General features: G+C 33.7%; 1 non-coding gene across 1 annotated transcript; it reads right to left on the bottom strand.

The window, feature by feature from the left end:
• Positions 1 to 4,241: 4,241 nt before the first annotated feature.
• On the bottom strand, positions 4,242 to 4,348 carry LOC141541972 (U6 spliceosomal RNA). Its single transcript, XR_012481986.1, has one exon. It is a non-coding gene; the product is annotated as a U6 spliceosomal RNA (small nuclear RNA).
• Between the last annotated feature and the right edge of the window lie 4,040 nt (positions 4,349 to 8,388).

Raw genomic sequence — 8,388 nt, 5'->3', positions numbered from 1 at the left:
GTGATTTTTTCAGTTCTGTTGGATTCCTCCTGACTCCTTTGGGGTTTTCTTGGCAAAGATACAGGAGTAGTTTGTCATTTTCTTCTTTAGATGAGGAACTTGAAGCAGAGTTAAGTGGTTTGTCTAGGGTCATATAGCTAGGAAGTGTTTGAGACCAAATCTGGACTCAGGAAGATGAATCTTCCAGATTCCAGAGTTTGCACTCTAGTCACTGTCCCACATAATTGTTCTACTTGCTTCCTTCTAGTTATCATTTAATGTTGTCTGGGAAAGTGAATAGTTGAATAAAATCCAAAATATCCAAAGAAACAAAGCTCTAATGGTGAAGTGACAATTATTAAAGCTAGCAAACAACTATTTAGTGTGCATTATATATGACAGCTGTATGCATTATAGTTTCAAAGATGAAGTACAGTAAATCTCTTAAGGATCTTATAATTTCTTAAATGTAGTTAATATTTTTGGGGAAGAATGCCTTTAAAATGTTCATTGAAATCATACCCCTGGGGCAGCCTCCTAGTCTACCTGCTAGTATTATAAACTCTGACTGGGAGATTTCATTTATAAAAGTAATTAAAGTAAGAAATCTTTTGAGATACCTCAAGGAGTCCTGGGGTTCTTTGGATCACCACTAAGACTGTTTAAAAGGGCACAGAGTAGATATTAGAAAACCCTAATCATGTAAATGAGCATACCAATACTAGGCCTCTGTCTTATGCAAAGAACTGTGAAAAATAATGAAAGGAAGTTTTCAAGACTTCTGAGGTAGAAATGATAGGAACCTTAGGGGCACAGAATTTATTATAAAGAAGGAAATAAAAGCTAGGCATCATGTGCAATGTACTCTGGATTTATTAAAACATTTTTTTCAGATGCTTCAGGGAAAGGAAAGCTCAGAGACCACAGCTTAGTACTCTGTGAAAAAAAAAGTTAACTCAAGAAAGATGGGAAGCTCTCAAGAATCAAATTCTGAAGACAAAAACTCTCATCTTCTAATCCTTTCCTTGACCTTATAACTTCTTATTTTGTATTCTTGTGTTATATATAGAATCATGGATTGAGAGGTGGATTATGGATTAGATATACCTCTGTAGATTAGATCCATAGACATTATGCATCCCGACTTCCTCATTTCATTTCTTTCTTTTTTAAAAATAGTATTTTATTTTTCCAAATATATGCAAAGATCATTTTTAACATTCATATTTGCGAAACCTTGCATTCATATTTTTTCTTTCTCCTCTTCTCCCCTCCCCAAGATATCAGGCAATCTGAGACAGGCCAAATGTGAGAAACTATTCTAAACATATTTCCATATCTGTCATGCTGTGCAGAAAAATCAGATCAAAAGGGGAAAAAACCATGAGAGAGGGGAAAAAAAAAACAAGCAAATAACAAAAGTTTGATCCATATTTGATCTCCATAGTTTTCTTTTTGGATGTAATTGGCATTTTCCATCCCAAGTCTATTGGAAGTGTCTTGAAACAGTGTATTCTTCAAAAGAGCCAAGTCTAATACAGTTGATCATCACATAGTCTTGTTACTATGTACAATGTTCTCTTGGTTCTGCTTACTTTGCTCAACACTAGTTCATGTTACTGACTCTCTCATTTTCAAATGAGGAAAGACACATAGAGATTAAATCACTTGCCCAGTATTATACAGCCAGTAAATATATGAGGACAGGATTTAAACATAGGTCTTTTTGACCTGCTTCTCAATGTCATAAATCTCATAAGCATTTGTGCATTTGTCTTTCTATGCTAAACATTTAACAAAGTGACTTACATATATATATATATATATATATATATATATATACACACACACACATAACAGGTATTGAAGAAGAATGTTTTGAATTTTTTATCTATTCTGAATATTTAGAAAGGGAAGCAGTGATCACCAAAAGCCAACATAACTTTATTAAGATTACTTAGTGCCAAACTAATCTCTCTGTCTGTCTCTCTCTGTCTCTCTTTCTCTGTATCTGTCTCTGTCTGTCTTTGTCTCTCTGTCTCTCTCTTTTAACTAGATAACTGCACTGGGAGTTACCTATATAAATTAAATCAAAAGTTTTCAAACGAAACAAAACAGAAAATTCAAACAGCTACATTGGTAGGTCAAGAGAATATCTAGATTTCAGCAAAGCTAGCCTTGGACAAGATAATACAGTTAAGTGAGTTTAGAATTCGTTGAATGATTTGTAATGCTGATGGGTCAATCAATGTCAAGTTGCGGAGTCTTTAATGGGATACTTTAAAAATTGGACTTGTGTTTTTTTAAACATTTTTTATTGGTGCCTAAAATAAAAATGTAGAAGGCATATTTGCCAAAATTTTACATAAAGAAAGCTCAAAGGGGTGACTAACATGCCATATGACAGAATTTAAAAAAGAATTCTATAGGTTAGAACAATTGACCAAACATAATAATATTAATTTAATTCCTTGTGGATGATGAGGTTCTCCAGATGTTCCCATTTGTAGATGACAATGTACCAATTACCTCAAACTCCAGAACATTGCAGAGTCTCCTGAAAGAGATCTATAATAATTTAAAGGAGTTTCACTCAGTTGTTTGCATAAGGAAGACCAAATGGATGAAGAATGGCTATTGCCCAGATTACAAAATGCAATTTGGTACACAGTCTAATATAACTTGTCTACCAGTATGTATAGTTGGGAAAACGAACACAAATAAATAACTAATTCAATTAGAAAGTGGGTTTAGGTTGCTTTTAGAAAATTACAACCCTTTTAACAAACTTAAGCTTCTCATAAAAACAAATATCCATTTAAAATAATCAATATCCCACCAGTGTTGCTTTATGACAGTAAGAACTGAAATACAACAGTCTCTGAAGAATTAACAATCAACACAACATAGAGGCACAGAGGCATGGTGGGATTTAACAGTTTGCAGCATAATAAAGATCTTAAAAAAGACCAGGAGTAAAAGGTACTATTGATGACTTCAATGATGATTGAAATGAAAAAATGGACTGGTCATCTTGTGAAGATGAAGGATGATAATCAGATTTCTCCACTGATACATTTTCAGGAAAGGTCTCCAGAACATTTCATGTGTCTCTTATTATGCAGTTATATGGAAAAATGTAGATGAAATTTAAAGGGGATAGGCAGGCATGGATGTGTTGTATCCTACATTGTTGTAAGTAACTGCTAAATTGATGTGGTTATGAATTAATTATACATATATATGTATGTATAATATATGTATATATATATAGAGAGAGAATACATGCAAATTTCTTATATTTAGGTTAAGAAATTAGCAGTATAATAAAGGATGAGGGTGTAGCTATAACACTACTTCATGTGAAAAAGATATTGAGGTTTTAGGGAACTGTAAAATCAATGCCTCAATTTACAAGTCAAAAAACATCCAGTGGCATCTTAAGCTATGATTCTGTGAAGTTGGAGGTAGCTTCCTGAACTTTTCAGCATAAAGTTGTTCTTTAAAATAATAGTTATTTTTTTCAAGTGTAAAAGCTAGATTTATTGTTATGTTGTGATTTGTAATAAATTGTTAGCTTGACTATGAACACTTTCCCACAACTTAATACCACCATTCACCAATATAGAGTGTTTAACCTGACTTAGAAACAAGGCAGAAAGAGCAGATGTGAAATTCTTCATGCCTTGCAATACTGTTAATTTAAGTGTAGTAGTGTTAATTAGCAACATTAAATTGTTCTTTTCAAAAGCAAATTTTCTGCCAAAATTATTGGGCAATTTAAGTGATCACATGGCTTTCTTAATTACTATTAACAGAACCACATAAGAGAGAATGTGTTGGAGAAAATGTCTTTAGTTACAAGTAGGTCAGGTAATTTGGTATCCTACTAATAATACATCGCTAGGTACTAATTCTCTGAAAATTTTTTCCTTACAAGGAAAATGAATGATGAGAGTTCTGAGCCATCAGAGGCTGGTTCCTTTTAAAGATGGTACCGTGCAATGGAAAGGTTGTTCACTGTTCCTGGAGTTGGAGACTCTGATTTATATCAAGGCTCTATCAGTTACTGTATATATTGCCTTGGGCAAGACATTTTGCCTCATTTTACTCACGGATAAAATAAGCTTAGACCAAGGTCCCTCAGAACCCTGAGTCAATGAAACTATGATTTTATTACATGGCAAGGAAATCACATAGCCCCTTTGAAAGGATTTTGGGCTTAATCAAAATTAGCAAACAATATTTTCAACTGCTGAAAATTTTAAATGAAATGCTTCACAAATTTGCATGTCATCCTTGCATAGGAGCCATGTTAATCTTTTCTGTATCATTCCAATTTTAATGTATGTGCTGCTGAAGTAAGCACAAAAGGACCATCTTCTTAAACAGTAGTCAGATTTTTTTTTTTTTTTAATGGGGAAAATGCTCTTTCCTTCCCCGTACTGCAAGGATTTATTCCAGGCATCCTATCATCTGGGTTGACACTCTATTGTTTGCCCGTATTATGATTCCCCAAACTGCAATGAAAGAAACCTTATCCCCTTGAGGGGCTGTGATTACTTTTTTTTTTTCAGCTAGTCCTTGTAAGACTGCTACTTATTAGGGTAGTGATTGCCTTCTGAGTACAATTATTCCTTTCACATTGTAACTTTCCTCATCGTGGTTTCTATATATTGTGGCTTGGCATAAGCAATAAAAGGGAATTCTTTTGGTGGGGATTTGTAGGAGCCACAAATGACACAAAGCCTATAACCAAATGCTTAGCCCAAATTTTGCAATAATGTACAGAAAACACTTCATAAAAGAAAAAAGAAAAAAATTTCAGAGTTCTTCTCTGGCACGAAGGGGAAAAATTTTACTTTTACAATGGGGGCACCATGCCCTAACCTTTGCAATGTGGAAGGGATAATTATTATATGGGTAAACCACTAACAAATGACAGTGGTGTCTAGGGTATGGGTCAAGAAGACCTGAATTATTAGGCTAAGGAAAGCCTAGCAATTTCTTTTACTTTGAGGGGGATACAGGGAGTTTTTGTTGTCATTGTTACAGTAGAATTAGCCTTTTTCACTATTCTAAAGGGCATAGAGGAAGGAACTATTAGAGCGAGAAAAATTAGAATTGATAATTATTACATATAGATAGGATATATAGTTTAGAGAACATTAAAAAATTACCAAAACATAAGTACAACTATATATCTTTCTCAGCAACCTTTAATTATTGATTAATAATTCTTTAATCTAACCCTAGTTTCTCCTCATTTTTGGAGAGAGGAGACTCATCTTTTTACCTTTTTTGACTCACCCGAAACCTTTCTTGCTATTGAGTAGTAATTGGTGCTCTTCTATGACATATTCCTTGGCCACTTTATGAAGTAAAAGCTAAGCAGGATTTTTAAAATTAGGGATGGGTATGAGGGCAACAAGCTTCTCTTTACACAGTACTTACTTTACTAGAAGACATAACTACATCTTGTTTATAAGGGAAGAGGTATTCTGTAATTTTTTTGTTCTCCTACAATTAATATGAGCCTACCATTCAATTCTGTTCTTCCAATCTCTTTAATTCAGAATTAGGGGTATGAGGATAGAATGCTAGATCTAGAGTTCAAATGTAGCCTCAAACATTTTCTAGCTGTGTGACCTTGGGCAAGTCATTTAATCCTGTTTGCCTCAGTTTCCTCATTTGTAAAGTGAGCTGGAGAAGTAAATGGTAATCTACTCCACTGTCTTTGCCAAGAAACTCCAGATGTGGTCATTAAGAGTAGTACATTACTGAAAAATGATTGAACAAAAAGTCATAGAATTGTACATCTTATACATACAAATTCTGTCTAGCTACTTATTTATGTTCATCCCTACCTAATATCCTGACTGTTAATGCATTTAAATCTTATTTCATTGGATTCAGTTACTTCTTCCTAGAATTTGCCCATCTCTTTTTTCCTCTCAACTAATCCCTTCCTCTATGCTCTTTGGGACTATTGAAAAGGACTACTAGCTCTACTGTAACCAAACCAACAACAAAAAAATCTCCCTGAAGTTTCCCTCAAGTTATCCTTCTAATAGTAATGGAAATTTGGCTTTCTTCAGAAGACAATAAATTACTAGTAAGTCTTTATAATAGTATCTTCTTCTTCCTTCTTCTCCAGAATCACTGGAAGAAATATACTATACTAATATGTATTTTCTCTGCTTCCTATCTCTCATTTTTGTTGAATCTTGGGTAACAAAAAACATCTGTCCTCTGAAATTCATTTCATATAACTATAGTATTGAAAATTTGTACTCTTTATTTGCATTGATGGAACTAAAAAATATTTTCTTAGTTTTCTCAATGATTCCAGCATTTGGTCCATGATCTTCATCCCCACTTAATCCTTTGACACAATTGTTTATGACTTCATCATCTATATTAATGATGCTTCCTTACCTTATTACATAGGTCTTTGAGCTTCTTAAGTTCAATGATGTCCATATCCATTCCACTTCAGCTCCCTGCTGATACACTGATTACTTAGATCTCACTATCACATAGAACTACTCTACCTCTATAATGTTTTGATCTTTGAATTTCCTTCCCTGATCACAATATTCATGTGTAAGCTTATTGTATCCTCCAACAGAAAATAAACTCCTCGAGGGCAATGTTTTTCTTTCTTTTGCATCCCCAGTATGTAAGCCAGTGCCTAGAATATATTATGGGCTTAATACTTGAATTTCTAGTCCTTCCATCTCTCCTTTCTGAATCTACTCCTTAGAGTAATCATTTTTATAGGCATTAAGATTTGCAAATTACCACATATACTTTATTATCTCTTTGGATTTTTAGGATAATTCTGTGAGATGGGTGTTGCTTTTATCTCCATCTTATAAATGAGAAAATTGAGCCTTAGAAACCTAAAGTGATTGAATAGCTAGAATTACACATTATCATATGTCTATGATAAGTGATTATGATGGAATTTGAAATAAGCTGCTCCAAATTCAACACTCTGCCTATGACACTAGATGCATCCCACTTGCCCTTTCTCTAGGTCATCACTCCTGTTTGTTTTTTATTTATCTGCCTTCTTACTTTCCACCTCATGAAAAGTTACTTCATCATTGTTCTTGCCAATACTTTAAAACCTATCTCCTTAGTCAGTTACTCCTATTGTCCTGTTAATATTATATATACCCCAAATAAACCTACTACTCAAATCCCCAACTCCTCAACAACATATATAGCTGGAAAAAGTTATAAAATATATTTACTAAGTCCACTATACAATTCTGCCCTTTAATTTCAATAGGGATCTCTATTTCTTAGTAATTCTTCCCTCTCTCCCCCTATTTCTTATTGGTTCAATAGAAAATAAAAACATGACAGAAAATTTTTCATATAAATTGTTTTAAAATTTATCTGCTTTTATAAATCTAATCAAGTGGTTTTCAATGTTTTTATGCTCACAGCACAGAATATTTTTACTATGAGGAATCAAGGCAAACAGAGAATTGGAAGACTTCTCCATGTACATGAAATTTCAAGTATAAATTCTGTACCATTTCTGGCAAAACTTAAAGAAATTCTTGGCACAGGCACACCCTTTGACAAATACTGCCCTGATCCCATCCCACTTTACTTCTTCCCAATATGTGAATTGGCCTTCTGCTTCACTGAGAAAATTGCAACTATATCTCTATAAATTCTCCACTTTTGTCCCTCATAAGTTATCTGTCTTTATCTATCCTTTTCCCAGTTCTTTTTGTGGCAGAAAATGATCTCTTCCTCATCCATGCTAAGGCTATTCTTTCTACTTTTTTGATCCTATTCTTTCTTATTTTTTCATTCCTATTCATCTTTTATCTTTAATCTTTCTCTTCCCTATTCTGAATATATTCAGGTCTTCTATATTCTTTTTTTAAAATAATTTATTGACTTTATAATTCTTTTGACAGTACATATGCATGGGTAATTTTTTTTTTTTTTACAACATTATCCCTTGTATTCACTTTTTCAAATTTCCCCTCCCTCCCTCTACTCCCTCCCCTAGATGACAGGCATTCCCATATGTATTACAGTATAACCTAGATACAATATATGTGTGTAAAACCAAATTTCTTGTTGCATGTTAAGAATTGGATTCAGAAGGTAAAAGTAACCTGGGTAGAAAGACAATAGTGCAAACATTTTACACTCCTTTCCCAGTGTTCCTTCTTTGTGTGTAACTGTTTCTCTCCATCATTGATCAACTGGAACTGAATTAGATCTTCTTTATGTTGAAGATATCCACTTCAATCAGAATACATCCTCATACAGTATCGTTGTTGAAGTGTATAGTGATCTCCTGGTTCTGCTCGTTTCACTCAGCATCAGTTGATGTAAGTCTCTCCAAGCCTCTCTGTATTCATCCTGTTCGTC

This window comes from Sminthopsis crassicaudata, chromosome 4 (assembly GCF_048593235.1).
Source record: "Sminthopsis crassicaudata isolate SCR6 chromosome 4, ASM4859323v1, whole genome shotgun sequence".
In the NCBI taxonomy this organism is placed as follows: domain Eukaryota; kingdom Metazoa; phylum Chordata; class Mammalia; order Dasyuromorphia; family Dasyuridae; genus Sminthopsis; species Sminthopsis crassicaudata.
The sequence above is the reverse complement of the archived record's forward strand: the minus strand, read 5'-3'. Positions and strand labels throughout refer to the sequence as shown.